General features: G+C 43.8%; 1 long non-coding RNA gene across 1 annotated transcript; it reads left to right on the top strand.

Annotated features, from left to right (window-relative positions):
- The first annotated feature begins 366 nt into the window (after window positions 1-366).
- On the top strand, window positions 367-5122 carry LOC128588451 (uncharacterized). The gene is made up of 3 exons (XR_008380781.1): window positions 367-456; window positions 2184-2342; window positions 3578-5122. It is a non-coding gene; the product is annotated as an uncharacterized LOC128588451 (long non-coding RNA).
- Window positions 5123-19802: the final 14680 nt, after the last annotated feature.

The following is a 19802-nucleotide window of genomic DNA, read 5'->3' as shown; positions in this document are numbered from 1 at the left end:
ACAGGGGGTTCTCCAGGCCTTTTTCCAGTCCCCACATTTGTGTTTAGGTGAAAGCAACTTGAGCCTGGACTGGAAAAGAAAAGGGTTTTATTGCTTTGGGGAGCCTTTAGTTCACACTTTGTTTTCTTCAAGGACTTTAAAACAGTTTCTGTTAGCCTTATTTTTTTTTTTTAAATCTAGTAATACAAGAACACATTACTTTTGCAAATGATTTAAACATTGTTTCAAAAGCCCTTTGATCAGTACCCACAATCAAGCTTCCTGTGCTTCCCAGAGATAACCACAGAGGCAAGGTTAGTGCATTAACTTTCTGGACCTGTTCTATGCACATAGAAAAGATGAGGTATCAGACGGCGCCTGTGGCTCAAAGGAGTAGGGCGCTGGCCTATATACCGGAGGTGGTGGGTTCAAACCCTGGCCAAAAACTGCAAAAAAGGAAAAAGAAGAAAAGATAAGGTACGATTTTCTTTATTCTTACGTAAAGAATATCATGTTGCTCTTATTTCAGTAAGTTAAGATTTTATTTTAGAATCAACATTACACAAGATTGGAAAATAGCAGGAAAAATCAGTCATCATGTTATATGGGAACTAATATAACTTGTGTGCACCATCTTTTTTCTACACACATCCTGCAAATTTCTAGTCTTAGTACACGTGTAATTTTCTGGCATGGCTTTTCATTTAGCGTGTTCTCATAACCATTGTTTGGAGGTTTTCAGCATGAAATGTCCATGCTTAAAATAGTAGGGTGCCGGCCCCATATGCTGGAGGTGGTGGTTTCAAACCCAACCTTGGCCAAAAACTGCAAAAAAAAAATTGTTCTTTTTCTGCCTGATACTGTTTCCAAAACACTATAATAATATTTATAATTAGAGTTAACATATATTTGGTCAATTCAATCAGCTGTTATTATAAAGAACCTACTATGTGCCAGGTTTTGGTCTAGCTCTGAGGATGTAGCAGTGAACAAAATAAAGATTCTTTAAGTCTTCATGGGGCTTACTTGCTAAGGAGAAAAGACAGTAAATTAAATAAGTAAGTAAATTAAATAGTACAGCAGACAAAAAGTATCTAGAAGGGTATGTGTGCTATTAAGAAAGGCAACTTAGGAAGGGAGGGCTGGAACTGTTGGGAAAGACCCAATATTTACAAGAGGACTTTTAAGCAAAGATTTGGTGTTAAGAGCATGAGCCATGAGGATACCTGGGGAGAAAAGTAGGGAAAGCAACTAGCTAGTAAAAGATTCTAAAGTATGAGAACTTGCAAGGTGGCCAGTGGGCCAGGGGTTTTGTAAAGAAGATGCTATAAGAGAGGGCAAAGCCAGATCATGGAAGCTTCATAGGCCCTGGTAGGAACTACGCCCTTTACTCTAAGTTGATAAGTACTGGTAGGTTTAAGGCAAGAGTGAAGAGTAACTTTTGTTTAAATAGGCTGACTCTGGCTGCTACACTGAGCATAGACCCCAAGGGAATACAAATGGAAGCAGGGAGACCAGGAAGCTATTTCATTGGTCCAGCTAAGAGGCAAAAATAGAGCCAAGGCCTTTGGATAGAGGGATGACTCCAAGGACTTTGGCCTGAGCAGCTAAAGGATGGAGTTGCTATTTATTGAGATACTTAACGAGATAGGGAGGACCTTGGAAAAAGCAAGGACAGTAGGCAAATAGGATTTGCGGTATGTTAAGTTGACAGTAGGCAAATAGGATTTTGGGGCATGTTAAGTTGAAGATACCTATTAGGTATCCACGTGGAGTTTTCCATCAGGTAGGTGGCTATTCAAATGAAGAGTTCAGAGGAGAAGAATGAGCTCAAGGTATATATTTGGAGCTGGCCAGCATATAAACGATTTGAAAGCCAAGGAAGTGCGTGTAGGCAGAGAAGAGATTAAGGATTGTGGCCTAGGACACACTAAGGTTTAGAGGTTAAGGAACTATATTAATTTATCTAATTTTTACAACAACCTTCTGAGGCAATTGCTCTTACTATATTGTAATCATTTTACAAATGATAAAATTGAGGCATAAAGAGGTGAAATAACTTGTGAAAAGTCACACAGCTAATACAGAAGCAGTCAGTCAGTTTCTGTCATTGACGCCTCTAGGCTATGTGGGTGGGCTCTATTAAATGAGCATGATCTACAGGTTAAAAAAGTGAATTTTTTCTTTTTTTTTTTTTGAGACAGAGTCTCACTCTGTTGCCCCAGGCTACAGTGCCAAGGCTGACCCTTGCTCACAGTAACCTCAAACTCCTGAGCTCAAGCGATCCTCCAGCCTCAGTTTCCCAGTAGCTGGGACTACAGGTGCCCCCAACCACACCCGGCTGTAGGAAACTGAGTCTTAGGGTAAGTAATTTGTTAATATCGGTGACAGCGCTGAGATATGGACTCTGTCCCTGGCTCTCTGCTTTGAGAGAGGTCTGCTTTTTCAATCACTCAACTGTGACCCTCCTGACATTGAGAAGATGGAGTGAAGGAAGGCCTTTGCCATCTCTCCAATTACAGGCCTCAAGTGACCAGTGACTGCCTTTCCTACACACACATGAGAGTCTTCAGGCTCATTATTGTACTGCAGTTAGATGCCAGGTCTTGGTACCAAGTCAGTCCCTGCTCCCGCTCTCCTTCCTCTTCCAACACTCCTGATCAGGAGATCCTTAGTTGGACATGATTTCTGACTTCTAGAAGTGCAGGTCGTAAGGTAGTTCTACAGAAATGGTTCTGCACAGCTTTCAGCAAGTTGCTTCCCTTCCCAGCTCAGTTTCTTCCTCAGCAAAATGAGGGGGTTGGTTCTGGACAGTAGTTCCCAATCCTAGCGCTCATCTGAATCACCCACCTACGCATTGTTTAAATCCTGCAGAGCCTGCTACCGACCTATGAATCAAACTCTCCTGGGGTGAAGACCAAGCATCTATATGCTGGCTCCAAACACCCGATGGCTAAGAAGTACTGGGCCAGGTGATCTTGAGAGTTTCCCAGTTCTCACGGGGGCTTCATCTTGCACTGTGCTTCTCAGATGTCTTTCGCAGGGCCCAGCACAAGGCAGATCTCTGTGTAGAAGGCAGGAAACCCGAGTCTCATTCCAGCCAGGCTAACAACTCAGCTCTAACAAGTTACTTTCTCTCTGGGCTTCACTTTCCTCATCTGCAAGAGGTGTGTGTGTGTGTGTGTGTGTGTGTCTGGGTGGGAGGACCCTATATTCATTCATCCAGTGAGTATTTATCGGGCATGTACTCTAAGTTGGGCTCCAGGATCTATAGGGTCTGAGTCTGAGTCATGCAATAGAGTAAAAGGCGGGGACAGAGGAGGGCTGCTGCCAGGCGTCTGGTCCTAGTTCCCTTGACTTTCAGGCATGGAAGCTACTGGTCCTTCTTAGCACCAGCAGGACGGTATTCTCTTCCCAACTCTCCCCCTAACCTTGGCACTTGCAGCTGTTCCCCACAGCAACAAGCAAGTTTCTAGGGTTCAGAAAGAGCTGTCAGCAAAACTATCCATCCAAATAAAAATTATTAGCTTTTCTAGATAATACTACAAACAAGTCATACCCCCTTCAAGCAGCACAACTACAACCTTGCTGTTCAAAGGGTCATCCATGGATCAGCCTTGGCTCTATCACCCGAAGGCTCATGAGAATGGCGGCATCCTGGGCTCTACCCAGGTCCTACTGAATCACAGCCTGCATTGAAAGAAGATTCCCAGGTGACTGGACATACATTACAGTTTGAGAAGCACTAAACTAAAAAAAAAATGGGCTTAGAAAACTCTTGGCAAGAAATATGTGTAAGACCTGTATGAGGAAAACCACACAACTTCCTAGAGAGACATCACATAACATGTTCCTAGATGAAAAGACTCAGTAAAGTGAAGATGTCAATTCTCACTAATGTGGAATAGGTCAAAGTGTTTTGCTTCTATTATCATTTTTTGTTTTGTGCGTCTGTGAGACAGAGTCTCACTCTGTTGCCTAGAGTGAGACCTAGGCTAGAACACAGTGGCATCATCATAGCTCACAGCAACCTCAAACTCCTGGGTTCAATCCTCCAGCCTCAGCCTCCCAAGTAGCTGGGACTACAGGTGCCTCTCTCACACCCCCCACTAATTTTTTCTACTTTTAGTAGAAAGAGGGTCTCACTCTTTTTTTTTTTTTTTTTGAGACACAGTCTCACTTTGTTGCCCCTAGTAGAGTGCCATGGTGTCACAGCTCATAGCAACCTCAGACTCCTGGGCTCAAGTGATTCTCTTGCCTCAGCCTCCCAAAGAGCTGGGATTATAGGCACCTGCTACAGCGCCCAGCTATTTTGAGACATGGGGGTCTCGCTGTAGCTTGGGCTGGTCTCGAATTCATGAGCTCAGGCAATCCACCCACCTCAGCCTCCCAAAGTGCTGGGATTACAGGTGTGAGCCACCGCCCAGCCAGAGGGTCTCACTCTTGCTCCAGCTGATCTTGAACTCCAAAATGGAAGTGATCCTCCTTCCTTGGCCTCTCAGAGTGCTAGGATTACAGGTGTGAGCCATCTGCCCCAGCCTCCTGTCGTATTTTTTTAAATTGATATGTATAGTTGTATAAATTTGAAGGTTAATTAACGTGTGGATCAAAGTGATTTTTGAGGCTTGTCTGAAAGAATAAATGAACAAAAATAACTTTTTTTAGAAAATAAAAATAATGAGATGGTATTTGCCCTACCGTAAATGGTATTACAATTTTGCAAAGTTCTTCAGTGTTTGACTTGATAGAAGACAGTTGGATTATTACATTTACTTCTTCATTCAATCTACTTTGATAGGTTGTTTTGTGTGAAGTGGAAATATAGTTGGAAAAGAGAAGACTGTTAAAATAGCCTTTTCAGAAAATTGTGGCTATTCTTTGATATAACACTAGAACTCCACAAGTGGTATTTTATTAAAGATTAGCGGCAATGTGGCATCTAAAACTTTATCAATAAACTTTTCTTGTACTTTCACTTTCAAACTAAATAAAAAATTATGAGGCTGAAATTACTTTTCAAAAATATCTGTACTTTATTTATTTATTTTTTTTTTTTTTTGTGGTTTTTGGCCGGGGCTGGGTTTGAACCCGCCACCTCCGGCTATGTACTTTTTTTTAAAACAAGGAAAATAAATGGTGCTGAATAAAAATTCAGGTTCATGTTAACCAGGGTGATGAAAATGTGTCAAACGGTCTATGAAACTAGTGTATGGTGCCCCATGACCACATTAATGTACAGTTATGAATTAATAAAAAATAAATTAAAAAAAAGAATCAACACCTAGTAAATGGCACAAATGTATTTATGATCTATGTACAAAAGACTTAAAAAAATAAAGTCAAGCAAAGTTTAAAAAAAAAATTCAGGTTCATGAGAAAGAAAATTTGAGTTTGAGTCTGTTTTGCTACTTGATAGACAGGTCACTGCTATGAACTGAATTGTGTCCCCCCCCCCCCCCAGCAAATCATATATTGAAGTCCCACCCCTCAATCTCCAGCACAAAGGAAAGGCCTTGTGAGGACACAGAAGGTGACCATCTACAAGCCAGGGAGAGAGGCCTGACTGGAAACTGAACCCTGTCAGGACCTTGACCTTGGACTTTCCACCCTCCAGCATTGGGAGAAAATAAATTTCTATTGTTAAAACCACTCAGTGTGCAGTATTTTGTAATGGCAGCCCAAGCAGACTGTTCTTACATATCTCATAGTCTGTTTCCTCCTTCAGCAAAATGTGAATAAGAATATCATTTATGGCTTGGCGCCTGTGGCTCAAGCGGCTAAGATGACAGCCACATACACCAGAGCTGGCGGGTTCGAATCCAGCCCAGGCCCGCCAAACAACAATGACGGCTGCAATAAAAAAATAGCCAGGCGTTGTGGCAGGTGCCTGTAGTCCCAGCTACTTGGGAGGTGGAGGCAGGAGAATCGCTTGAGCTCAGGAATTGGAGGTTGCCATGAGCTGTGATGCTATAGCACTCTACCCAGGGCGACAGCTTGAGGCTCTGTCTCAAAAAAAAAACAAAAATATCATTTATAGCTTCATTAAGAGTGTTAAAGGAGGCTTGATGCCTTAGCTCAGGCAGCTAAGGCTCCATCCACATACACCAAAGCTGGCGGGTTCGAATCCAGCCTGGGCCTGCCAAACAACAATGACAACTACAACAACAAAAAAAATAGCCAGGCATTGTGGTGGTGCCTGTGGTCCCAGCTACTTGGGAGACTGTGGCAAGAGAATCATGTAAGCCCAGGAGCTGGAGGTTGCTGTGAGCTGTGACACCATAGCACTCTACCAGGGGTGACATAGTGAGACTGTCTCCAACAACAACAACCACAAAAGAGTATTAAAGGAAATACTGTATGTAAAGCACTTAGCACAATATCTGGCCCTTAACATCTGTTCAATAAATGGCAATTATTAATACAGGCTGATAACAACTGTGGCACTGGAGCAAAAAGTCCGTAGAAATACCAGTGGAACAGAATAAGTAACCTAGAGGCAGACCTCAGTGTATCTATAAGCTTCAGAAGTAAGGAAAGGGTTTATGTCTTTATTCACCATTGTGTCATTCCCCCCTGCCTAACATATGCATGGCATACAGCAGATACTTAAAAAATATTTGTTGAGCCAGGTACGGGAGGTAGCACCTGTAATCCTAGCCCTCTAGGAGGGCCAGGGCCAGAGGGTTGGTTGAGCCCAGGAGTTTGAGAGCAGCCCGAGCAAGAGCAAGACCCTGTCTCTAGTAAAAACAGAAACATTAGAGGTTGTGTTGGCTGTCTGCAGTCCCACCTGCTTGGGAGGCTGAGGCAGGAGGAGCACTTGAACCCAGGAGTCTGAGGTTGCTGTGAGCTAGGCTGAGGCCATAGCACTTAGCCTGGGGCAACAGAATGAGACTTTGTCTCAAAATAAGTAAATGAATAAAGAAAGAAATCCGCTGATTGCTTATATTAGAATTTAATACATATTAGCAGAAGACTTGATAATTAGCAGTGAAAGGACTATTCTTTCGACAATACTGGGAAAATTCCTTAAATTTTTGGGCTACGATAATCAGATTTTATCATTTCATCCTATGAAGGGGCTTTCATCGATTTTTTTTTTTTCTGATAAGTAGAAGGTTTTATTTGTTTTTTGTTGTTGCAGTTTTTGGCCAGGGCTGGGTTTGAACCTGTGACCTCCGGCACATGGGGCTGGCACCCTACTCCTTGAGCCACAGGTGCCGCCCTTTCATTGATTTTTTAATCATGACCCACAGTAAGAAATATTTGAGGCATCTCAGGCCAGTAAATATACTCATAAATATAAATTCATAATTAAAACAAAAGTTCATAAGTTCATCCTTATCGTGATGGATGATGGACTCTGATCTGTTCTGTTCTTTCTTCTTCTTTTTTTTTTTTTGAGACAGAGTCTTGCTCTATTGCCCAGACTAGAGTGTCACGGCCTCAGCCTAGCTCACTGCAACCTCAAACTCTTGGGCTCAAGCGATCCTCCTGCCTCAGCCTCCCAAGTAGCTGGGATTATAGGCATGAGTCACCATGCCTGGCCTATACCGGTACTTTAGATGTCTGTTAAAGGGATTGCATCAGACCTTTCAGTAGAGCCATGCATGCTACCTCTATTCAAGCACTCTATCCCTTTCCTCAGCCCAGATCTTAGTCTAGACCAGTATTTTCTCACACCCAAACTGCCACCAGCACCTTCTAACTGGTCTCCCTGTTCCCACTCTGCACCCCACAATCTCACAGTAGCAGGTTGCAGGGAGCTATAATGACACCACTACACTCTAGCTCAGAGCTACAAGAGTGGGACTCCGGGCCAGGTGCAGAGGCTCACATCTGTAATCCTAGCACTCTGGGAGGCCAAGGAAGGTAGATATAGTTTGAGATCAGCCTGAGCAAGAGCAAGACTCCGTCTCTACTGAAAATAAAAAAACTAAAAAGGAAAAAAAAATAGAAAAACTAGTTGGGCACCATGGCAGGCATCTATATTCCGAGCTACTTGGGAGGCTGAGCAAGAGGATCACTTGAGCCCAAGAATTTGAGGTTGCTGTGAGCTATGACCCCACAGCACTCTACCCAGGGCAACAGAATGAGACTGTGTCTAAAAAAAAAAAAAAAGAGTGGGACTGTCTTAAAATAAAGGAGGGTGGGGTAATCTTTAGAAACTTAAATCATCTTTCTTTTTCTTTTTCTTTTCTTTCCTTTCCTTGCCCAGGCTAGAGTGCCAGGCATCATCTTAGCTCACTTCAATCTCAAACTTCTAGGCTCAAGACAGCCTCATGCCTCAGCCTCCCGAGTAGCTGAGGCACCCATCACAATCCTCAGTTAATGTTTCTATTTTTAGCAAAAATGGGGTCTCAAACTCCTGAGCTCAAGCAATCCTGACTTCGGCCTCCTAGAGTGCTAGGATTATAGGTGTGAGCCACTGCACCTGGCCAAATCATTCCTCTCTTAATACTCTTTACGGAAAATCCAAACTCTTGACTGTAGCCTCTGAAGCTGACACAGCCTGGACCCTGTCCTCCTCTAATCCCATCACCCTCGTCTTCCACTGGCCTTTTCTCCGTTCCATCCACATAGAATACACTTCCCTCAAATCTCATTCTCTTGGCTTCTCAGCTTCAAAGTTGCCTCCACCCAACTGAAGTCAGTCTCCCTTTCCTAGTGTTTTCTCTTTTTTTCTATAGAAACGGGGTCTCGCTCTGTTGCCTAGAGCAGTGGTGTGATTAGAGCTCACTGTAACCTCAAACACCTGGGCTCAAGTGATGTTCCTTTCTCAGTGTCTCGGGTAGCTGGGACTAGAAGTGTGTGCCACCACGCCTGGCTAACTTTTTTGGTTTTTGTAGAGATAGAGTCTTGCTCTGTTGCCTAGGCTGATCTTGAAATCCTGGCTTCAAGCAATCCTCCTGCCTCAGCCTCCCAAAGTGCTGGGATTATAGGTGTGAGCCACCACGCCCAGCGCTTAGTATTTTTTTTTTTTTTTTGAGACGAAGTCTCAAGCTGTTGCCCTGGGTAGAGTGCTGTGGGGTCACAGCTCACAGCAACCTCCAACTCCTGGCCTCAAGCAATTCTCCTGCCTCTGCCTCCCAAGTAGCTGGGACTACAGGCGCCCACCACAAGGCCCGGCTATTTTTTGATTGCAGCCGTCATTGTTGTTTCATGGGCTGGGCTGGATTTGAACCCGCCAGCTCAGGTGTATGTGGCTGGCACCTTAGCTGCTTGAGCCATAGGTGCCGAGCCTGCACCTAGTATTTTTTTCTAGGCTCAAGATAGCCTCATGTGTAAATACTTGCTATTTGTTTGTTCACTTCATTATTGTCCATCTCCAAAAAATTATAAAGCTCCTTGAGAACAGAGACCAGTCTTTTTTTTTTTTTTCCTTTGAGAAAGAGTTTCTGTTGCCCGGATAGAGTGCCATGGTGTCATAGCTCACAGCAGCCCTAAACTCCAGGGTTCAAGAGATCCTCCTGCCTCAGCCTCCAGGATAGCTGGGACTACAGGGGACTGCCACAATACCTGGCTAGTATTTTCTGTTTTTGGTAGAGATAGGGTCTCGTTTTTGCTCAGGCTGGTCTTGAACTCCGCAGCTCAGTGATCAATCCGCCTCAGCCTCCCAGAGTGCTGGGATTATGGGTGTGAGCTACTGTGCCCAGCTACCAGTCATTCTTCTTGACCAAAGCATCTTCAATGCTTAGCACAGTATCTGGCACAGAGTAAATGCTCAGTAAACACTTGTGGAATGTGGAACACCCTGAGACCAGAGCAAGAGGGCTCCTAATTGGACCTTGTTTCTGGTGTCCGCCAAGAGCCTCCTACCCCTATACCTGGGATACGGACTTCCTTTCTGAACTGCCCTCAGCCCACTCCCAGGGTCTTCATGGGCCTCTTCCTCAGGCCCATCACCCTAAGAGCAGACTGAGTCTTTTATGTGTTCATCCCTAGGCCTGGAAGGTGGCCTTGTGTGACTGTTGGTAGGATGGGTGGTGAGACTTGAATGTGCTAGTTTCGGTGTCCACATGCAGGCCCACAAAGCCTCAAGCAGGATGCAGATGTGGCACTAGAAGGGGACAGGCCAGGCCTCCCTGTACCTCCATATTCTGAGGAGAAACTAAGGAGTCCAAGAATTCTAAATTCGGGTGGCGCCTATAGTTCAGTGAGTAGGGCACCAGTCCCATATACTGAGGGTGGCGGGTTCAAGCCCGGCCCCAGACAAACTGCAACAACAAAAAAATAGCCAAGTGTTGTGGCGGGCGCCTGTAGTCCCAGCTACTCGGGATGCTGAGGCAAGAGAATCACCTAAGCCCAAGAGCCGGAGGTTGCTGTGAGCTGTGATGCCACAGCACTCTACTGAGGGTGACAAACTGAGACTCTGTCTCTAAAACAAACAAAAAAAATTCTAAATTCAAACCGGTGTCCTGGTTGTTAAGAAGGCACGCATGCGTATTGTCAAAGTAGGAGGATAGAACATATATAACCTCAAAGTCTCTATAACTTTTAACTATGAGATATATGGTCTATGGGCCTCCATCTGTAATCCCTTTTTTAAATTTCGGGTTAGTATGAAGGACGTATAATTAGGTTACGTTATTTGCGTTTGTAAGGTAAAGTACAAAGTTTGAATGTATTGTGTTCTTCACTCAGAAGTGTGCCATATACCCCTACATATACCCACTCCCCCACCATCTGTATTCCTTTTTTTTTTTTTTTTGAGTTCATTCAGTCACCCTAGGGTTGAGTGCCCTGGAGTCACAGCTCACAGTAACTTCAAACTCTGGGGCTCAAGTGATTCTCTTGCCTCAGCCTCTCAAGTAGCTGGGACTACACGTGCCTGCCACAATGCTTGGCTACTTTTTATTTTTATTTTTTGTTGTTGTTGTTGTTTCTTTTTTTTAGACAGAGTCTTATGATGTCGCCCTTGGTAAAGTGCCGTGGTGTTACAGCTCACAGCAACCTCTAACTCTTGGGCTTAAGCGATTCTCTTGCCTCAACCTCCCAAGTAGTGGGACTATAGGCACCCGCCACAGTGTCCAACTACTTTTTGGTTGTAGTTGTCATTGTTGTTTAGCAGGCCCGGGTCGGGTTTGAACCTGCTAGCCTCAGTGTATATGGCCAGCGACTGAACCACTGAGCTATGGGCTCTCAGCCCTGGCTATTTTTTAGAGACGGGGTCTCACTGTTGCTCGGGCTGGTTTCAAACTACTGAGCTCAAGCAATCCACCTGCCTTGGCCTCCTGGAATGCTAGGATTACAGGCGTGAGACCCTATACCCAGCCTCCCATCCCATATTCTTGCCCAAGATTTGCCTTTGGCAGAGATAGGCCTGGTTTTATGAATTGTTTGTTTGCTTATTTGTTTGTTTTTTGAGACAGAGACTCACTTTTTTGCCCCCAGTAGAGTGCTGTAGCATCATAGCTCACAGCAACCTCAAACTCTTGGACTCAAGTGATTCTCTTGCCTCGAATCTCTCTTGCTTCCTTGTCTCTCCAGTAGCTGGGACTACAGGTGCCTGCCACATGCCTGGCTATATATTTTTTTAGAGACAGGGGTCTCACTCTTGCTCAGGCTAGTCTCGAACTTGTGAGCTCAAGCAAAGCAATCTACCGCCTTGGCCTCCCAGAGTGCTGGGATTACAGGCATGAACCACATTGCACAGCCAGGCCTGGCTTTGTGGATGGACCAGTTGGCCTGGCTTCTCCTTCCGATGGCTGGGGGGAGAAGAAAACACACACACACACACATACATACACACACACACACACACACACCATTGGAGCTACAGCCCCAACTGAAACTTGAGGCTAAAATCTTTGAAGCTTTGAAAGGAATGGGGAGGAAGTGAAAACCTGTCATTTCAAAGCTGATGATAATCCATTTTCATTCTAAAAAAAACTTTTTTTTTTTTGTAGAGACAGAGTCTCACTTTATCACCCTCGGTAGAGTGCTGTGGCGTCACAGCTCACAGCAACCTCCAGTTCCTCGGCTTAGGCAATTCTCTTGCCTCAGCCTCCGGAGTAGCTGGGACTACAGGCACCTGCCACAACACTATTTTTTTTGTTGTTGCAGTTTGGCCGGGGTCGGGTTTGAACTCGCCACCCTCAGTATGTGAGGCCAGCGCTCTACTCACTGAGCCACAGGCGCCGCCAAAACCTCTTTTTCTTTCTTTTGTTTTAGAGACAGAGTCTCACTTTATCTCCCTCAGTAGAGTGCTGTGACGTCACAGCTCACAGCAACCTCCAGCTCTTGGGCTTAGGTAATTCTCTTGCCTCAGCCTCCCAGTAGCTGGGACTACAGCCACAGTACCCACCTATTTTTTTGTTGCAGTTTGGCCGGGGAGGGTTTGAACCCACCACCCTTGGTATATGGGGCCAGCGCCCTACTCACTGAGCCACAGGCAAGGCCCTAAAAATACCTCTTGAGGGAACTTTTAGTTACGCAAATATACTACTGTACTTCTCTTCAAAAAGGGAGATGCCCGTGGTCCAGGGTCTCCCTGATCGCTGATGAAAGGGGCTGTATTGTAGGCAGAAAGGCTTCTCTTCAGATCATATTTGCCAAAGTTGATATAAAATATGTTTTATACAAATAATATTCAATAAGTGCCAAATGCTACGATAAGCATTTTACACGAATTACCTGTCTTCATAATACCCAGCATTAATTTCATTTTAGAAATGGGGAAATGAAGGTTCACAGAGTTTAAGTAATTTGTGCAGAGGTCATGCAATTAGTAAGTAGGCAGAGCTGGGATTTGAACCTGCATCTGACTCCAGACCCTGTGCTTTACTTCTAATCATCCTCTGGAATTTTCTAGGTCATTAATGATCCCCTATTGTGGAGCAAGCAGACAGAGACTCAGACAGAAGCTCAGTTGGAGAAACCATTACCTTCTGTTTCGTGTGGGCCAATCTAAGACATTTTGACTAATTTTTGGAGGAACTTGCTTCTTGATCTAAGGGGAACAACAAAGGCACAAAGATGTTATCTTGGCAATAGGCGGGAAGGACCCCAAACCTTTTCTCTCTCTAGGCCAGGCCAGGAAGAGTTGGGCTCCAGGTGATCATACCAAGTTCCAAAGGGAGACTTGAAGGCTACAAGATGATGGTGAGATTGAAATGGGGTGTTTTGCACATGCATTCAGACCCCTGGTAGAGGCCTCTGGCCAGAGCAAACTGCTGGGGTGAGCAAGTTTAGAGAGCCAGAACGTATCTGAGACAGCCTGGAGCCACTTCCTGGACAGGGCTGCCAGCCTGGTGCAGACTGTGGCTGGACACTGTGGTGGAGACTGTGGGTTCAGCATAGGCATGGGAGGAGGTCCTTGTCCTTTGGGCTATAAAAGCCTATAGAGCTTTAGGGAACTTTGTGGATTTAACTTTCTTTTCTTTCAGCTTTTTCAAACCACATTGTTGGCAGAGTGCAAATGCTGAGTACATCCTATCCACACAGCTGCACTTTCTGGGTATTCAGGTGGGGATTGCAGCAAAGAAAATGTAACCACTCGCTCCTCTTCCCACCTCTCCCCCAAATAACCCCTGCTACCCGCCCCCACCATGATCACATTTCTTAACATTATGTTACAAACTGTTTGTTCATATTTAGCTTGTGGTTGACATAAACCTGTGATTCTCAACCTTCCTAATGCCGTGGCCCTTCCTGTGGGTCGCAACCTACAGGTTGAGAACCGCTGACCTAAGCCGTCAGATCTTTCTCATACAAACCGCTATCAGGCTAGTTCTTCCCATCCTATGCTTCTAGTACACATGCAACTGATTTAAAAATAAAGAAAAATGTATACCCTCAATGAATCCCCAACAATAAAAAAAGAAAGCAAAATGTAAATGCAAGACATTCCACATAAAATCTAATTTTGACTGGGCCTTGTGGCCATATTCCAATGCTTTGGGATGCCGAGGTGGGAGGATCACTGAAGCCCAGGTGTTTGAGACTAGCCTGGGCAACAAAGGGTGACCTTACCTCTACTAAAAAGAAAAAAATCAGCCAGTCATGGTGGTACACACCTATAGTCTTGGCTACTCAGGAAGCTGAGGCAGGAGGATCGCTTGAGCCCAGGAGTTTGAGGCTGCAATAGGCTATGATTGTGCCACTGTACTCCAGCCCGAGCAACAGAATGACACTCTCCTTATCTAAAAAACAATTAAGAAAATTCAAAAATTTTTAACTTTGTTTGATTTCTAGTCTGCTGAAATAATTATAATTTGGGGGGGGTCACCTATTACGTGTATAATAATCCCCTTCCCAACTCTGTTTCGTCCGCCAAACTGGGAAGCACTGATGAATTTGTCCTAGTAAGTAATGAAAACGCTGAATAGGAACAAAAGAGTCCTGTAGTATAACACTGCAGGGTATCCCCGAAGTCACCCCTTTGCCAGACACAGAGAAAATGGGAAATTGTAGCTAAATGTACCTTTATTTACAAAATGTTTGTTATAAAATTTTATAAAGGATGGCTGTCATTTAGAGAATATTTTGTATATATTTTATAAAATTTTGTCATAAATATTTTGTAAATAAAGTATACTTAGCTACAATTTCCCATTTTCCCTAAGTATGGGAAACAACAGGGATCTCCAGAGCATAGTCTGGGAATCCTGGAGGTCTGGGAGACCCTTTCAGGGAGCCTGTCAGATCAGTACTATTTTCACAATAATGCTTAAAGGCCTTTTCCAGTCTCATTCTATCACAAACTGTGGAGTTTTCCAGAGGCTACATGTTGGCCGATGTTGCAATGAACTAAACACAAAAGCAGTTATGAGAATCCAGCTGTCTTCTATGAAGCCAGGGGATTTAATAGATTTGCAAAAATATCAAAGGCACTCTTTTCTCCCCAAGTTTTTTTCCTTGTGGAAAATATAGTTATTTTTCATAAAAAAGTTGTCTGAGTCTGTTTGGGCTGCTGTAACAAAATATCTTCTACTGAGTAATTTTTAAAAGAACAGAAATTTATTACTCACAGTTCTGGAGACTGGCAAGTCCAAGATCAAAGTGTGTGTAAAGTGAGTGTCAGTGAGGGCCCATTCTTCATAAAGGGCTCCTTCTATGTCTCCTCACATGGTAGGAGGAACAAAGGGGCTCCCTCAAGCCTCTTTTATAAGGGCACTAATCCCACTCATAAGGGTGGAGTCCTTGTGACCTAATCACCTCCCAAAGGCCCCACCTCTTAATACGATCACCTTGGGGGTTAGGTTTCAACCTATGAATTTTGGAGGAAACTAACGTTCAGGTCACAGAAAAAGTTGTTTATGTACATTATTTATGTTCACATACAGTGAGTTTATTACTATTTTATTTTATTATTATTATTTTTGAGATAGAATCTCACTTTGTGCTCCCTCCTAGAGCGCTGTGGCATCACAACTTATAGCAACCTCAAACTCTTGGGCTCAAGTGATTCTCTTGCTTCACCCTCCCAAGTAGCTAGGACTACAGGTACCCACCACAACACCCAGCTATTTTTTTTTTTTGGAGATGAGGTCTCACTCTAGCTTAGACTGGTCTCGAACCTGTGAGCTCAGGCAATCCACCTGCCTTGGCCTCCCAAGTGTCAATTTTTACAGGTGTGAATTTTTTTTTTTTTTTTGAGACAGAGTTTCATTTTGTCTCCCTCAGTAGGGTGCTGTGGTGTCATATCTCACAGCAGCCTCAAACTCTTGGACTCAAGCAATCCCTCTTGCCTCAGCCTCGTGAGTAGCTGGGACTACAGGCGCCCTCCACAACACAAGACCAGCCTGAGCAAGACAGGGTCTTGCTCTTGCTCAGGCTCAACTCCTAAGCTCAAGCGATCCACCTGTCTTGGTTTCTCAGAGTGTTAGGATTGCATGTATGAGCCATCACACCTGGCCAGGTTTTAAAAGTGATTAATAAATAAAACATTTAACATTTTTTCTTAATTTTGACTTCTAATGCAATAAATTTTAATAATATAACCTATGTAAGTAAAAGTTCTTCAATGTCCTCAAAAATTTTTAGGAGAGTAAAGATATTCAAGAACCATGACACTAGACAAATTCCCCCAGGTTGGCAGCTAGTCTTTGCTCTATGAGTTCTCATAAGATAATGTGATATGAAAATTCTTTCTAGAATTTTTCTGGCACTTTTCCTCTAAGGCAGATGCAGTATAACTGGGCAGGCACTGGAGATTTAAGAAACGGAGGCTCTAATTCTGGTTAGTTGTGTGATCCTGGGTAAACTTCTTTTATTTTTTTTTGAAATAGAGTCTCACTCTATCACCTAGGCTAGAGTGCCATGGTCTCAGCCTACCTCACAGCAACCTCACATTTCTGGGATCAAGCGATCCTCCTGCCTCAGCCTCTCAGTAGCTGGGCTACAGGCATCTGTCACCACACCCACTAATTTTTTTCTATTTTTAGTACCCATGGAGGGGGTGTCTCATTTTGCTCAGGCTGGTCTCAAATTCTTGAGCTCAAGCGCTACGCCCACCTCAGCCTCCCTGAGTGCTAGGATTACAGGAGTGAGCCACCATGCCTGGCCCTGCAATACCTTTTATGATATAGTTTCAAAATCACATACTACCACTTCAGTAATATCCTACTGATCATACAGGTCAGCACTATTGAATGTGGGTGGGGACTGCAGGAAGCAGTAAATACCAGGAGGCCAGGATTACTGGGGCCATCTTGGAGGCTGGCTGCCACAGTCATGGAAGTTTTGCAATTTCTTTGTTCTGTTCATCTAACTTTTCTAAGTTTGGGGTTGTTTCAAAATAAAAAATATTTATTATTTTTCTTTTAAAAATTTAAAAATATATTTTACATACAATAATTTAATTTTAAAAAAGCTACATACATGCAAATACTATTCTTTTTAACATTATCCATTGAGTGGACCAAGTCTTAGAGCAGAAGATAAGGCCCCTGGCTTCAGTTCTGCATCTGAAGCTCACCCAGGACATGTTCTTGAACAATTTTTCTCTTAACTTCTTTGGACTTTAACTCCCCTTTCAGTAAAAAAAAAAAAAAAAAATAGGCGGCGCCTGTGGTTCAGTCGGTAGGGCGCCAGCCCCATATACCGAGGGTGGCAGGTTCGAGCCCGGCCCCAGCCAAACTGCAACCAAAAGATAGCCGGGCGTTGTGGCGGGCGCCTGTAGTCCCAGCTGCTCGGGAGACTGAGGCAAGAGAATCGCTTAAGCCCAGGAGTTGGAGGCTGCTGTGAGCTGTGTGAGGCCACGGCACTCTACCGAGGGCCATAAAGTGAGACTCTGTCTCTACAAAAAAAAAAAAAAAATAGAACAAATTCCTTCTTTTTCCTTCCCCTCCCAAAGAGGTTTGTAAAGAGCTTTAGCGCTTTGAAAATGGAATATTTACCTTAAAGGTGAAATCCATAAAGCCCCAAGTTTTACAAATGCAGAAAGTAGTTTCCAGAGTTCCAGGGGTTAGGGAAAGAAGATTTACAATATAACTTTCTTTTCCCCCCAGAGAAAAAGTCTTGCTCTGTTGCCTGGGCTGAAGTGCAATGGTGACATCGTAGCTCACTGCAACCCCCAACTCCTGGACTAAAGCGCATTCAGCTTCCCAAAGTACTATGATTGGAGGCCTGAGCCACTTAGCCTGGCCCACCATAATTTTTTGACAGTGTAGCAGTCAAAATGGTCCCAGTCTTTCCATCATTCAAGGAGTTTGGCTTTGTGAACTATTTCTAATCTAAGAATTAGTTGAAGAACTCTTACGCTCTCTTTTTTATTTTATAGTTTTTAATTTAATTTTATTTTTAAAAGATAAAAAAACACCCGTGGATCTCAAACCTCAGCACAGGGATTAGATGGCTGGAAAGTCCAATATGAGGCTGTAACTGCTTGAGCTAATTCTTACCCTCTGTTGTCAGAAGTCAGACTCTTGTTACAACAACTTCTGTTCACTACTAGAGCTTTTCAAATCAAGACTTATACAAATCAAGGCTATCTATCCATTTCTGTCCTAGGAACACTATGCTCAATTAGCCAAGGCCAAAGCTTTGCAGGTCACACCACACCTGTTTTGGCTTTACTACCCATTTGGTAACTACACTCATTTCATCTTGGTTACAATGTGCTTCTGCTTGGTTCCTGACACCTTGACATCCCATCCTTCTCATTGCATTAATTCAAGGATCCCGTTTTGATGACTACGGGATTTCCCATTCTCATACCTGCTTCCAAGGAGCAGTCACTACAGAACTCTTCAAGAATGCTGATGTTCTCACCAACGCCAAACCTTAGTGAAGGGAGTGGCCTCCAGACCCCACCAAGGAATAGAATTCGGTGGTTTTGTATGACACATCCACTCTAGCATTCTGAACACCTTCTTCATAAGTATTGGGAGTGCTGATATTTCATCTTCATTGATGCAAGCCATCTCTGGGTTGAGTAGCAAAATGCTAAAGCCATTTCCAAGCAACTTGGACAAATACGTTAAATTCAGTATCTCTGCTAGTGCACCTGTTTTACGTTCTTTCATGAGATGGTCAGTTAAGAGTGGCCACGGACCAGACAGAGGAGAGGTTCAGGAAAACAAAGTGTATCCTACCCTAAACAGGTCCTAGAGACAGGAGGCAGGCCCAGGAGAGACACATAGGAAAGACATCAGTGTGGCAGGTGTCTGAAGACAAGAGTGAGGGGAAGGTTTAAGCCATGACCCTTATCAGGTTTCTGTGAGAAAGGCAAGGCAGAGCAGAGTGAATAGTTTAGGATATAATTTGAATAATTTCTGTGGCTTTGGGCTATAGGGTGGTCCCTAGTTGGCTGCTACCTGAGATGATTAAGGTAGATGCATTTTGCCTTCTGCTGAGTATGGGACAGATAGGCTAGGTATGGCTCTATGAGTTTGGTTTATTTGCATATTGCAAAACGGCTAAGAACTGTGCCTTTGCTATCTCTAATTGGCCAGCAATTAGAGGCTAAGAGGCAGTCTCTCCCCAGGCAGAAAGGAGATTCAGCCAAATTCAGCCAAATCTAACATTTTATTCCTTCAACCCGAATCCAACACCTTTAAGTTCCATTCCTACACATATTTCCTGAGTTTCTGTCTATATAAATTGGCATTTGAGAGATCTTGATCAAAAATAAAAAGAATTGTTTGTACTGGTCTTATAACTTTTCAGCAAGTATGACATGTCAAAACAAAAAGCGAAACAATCTATAAATTGACAAATTCTCAATATTCTTTTGGTGTGCATAGCATTTCCTTATGGGTCATCCTGAGGTCTGCTATGGCTTAAATCTATCTGGTCACAGATGTGAAAGAGATGCTAGAGCGAGGTTCCTACGAGGATCAGCAGAACCCTGGAAGGCCATCGGGGATCAGCAGAACCCTGGAAGGCCATTACCTCCGGAGAGGTCATTACAGGTTCTTCAGGTAAGGAAAGATTAACTTCAGAGAGAGAAGAGGGTCACTCTTTTCTTTCCCTCCTTCTCTCTCTCTCTCTTTCTTTCTTTCTTTTTTCTCTCTCTCTCTCTCCCTGTCCCTCCCTCCCTTCCTTCCTCCCTCCATTTCTTCCTTCCTTTCTTCAGGGTTTAAGGTTTTAGCTTCATAAGAATCTGTCCATATGTCGCTATCTTAAGATTCAGGCTCTTACTCTTTCCCAATCAATATTATTTTTTTTGTTTTGTTTTTGTTTTTTGTTTTTTGCAGTTTTTGGCTGAGGCTGGGTTTGAACCTGCCACCTCCGGCATATGGAGCTGGCGCCCTACTCCTTTGCACCGCGGTGCAAAGGAGTAGGGCGCCAGCCCCATATACATATATAAAATGTATATATAAAATATATATATATTTTTTTTGAGACAGAGCCTCACTCTATCACCTGGGCTAGAGTGC

The sequence above is a fragment of the Nycticebus coucang genome, chromosome 6, assembly GCF_027406575.1.
Source record: "Nycticebus coucang isolate mNycCou1 chromosome 6, mNycCou1.pri, whole genome shotgun sequence".
NCBI lineage: Eukaryota > Metazoa > Chordata > Mammalia > Primates > Lorisidae > Nycticebus > Nycticebus coucang.
Note: the sequence above shows the minus strand (reverse complement) of the source record. Positions and strands in the feature narration are given on the sequence as shown.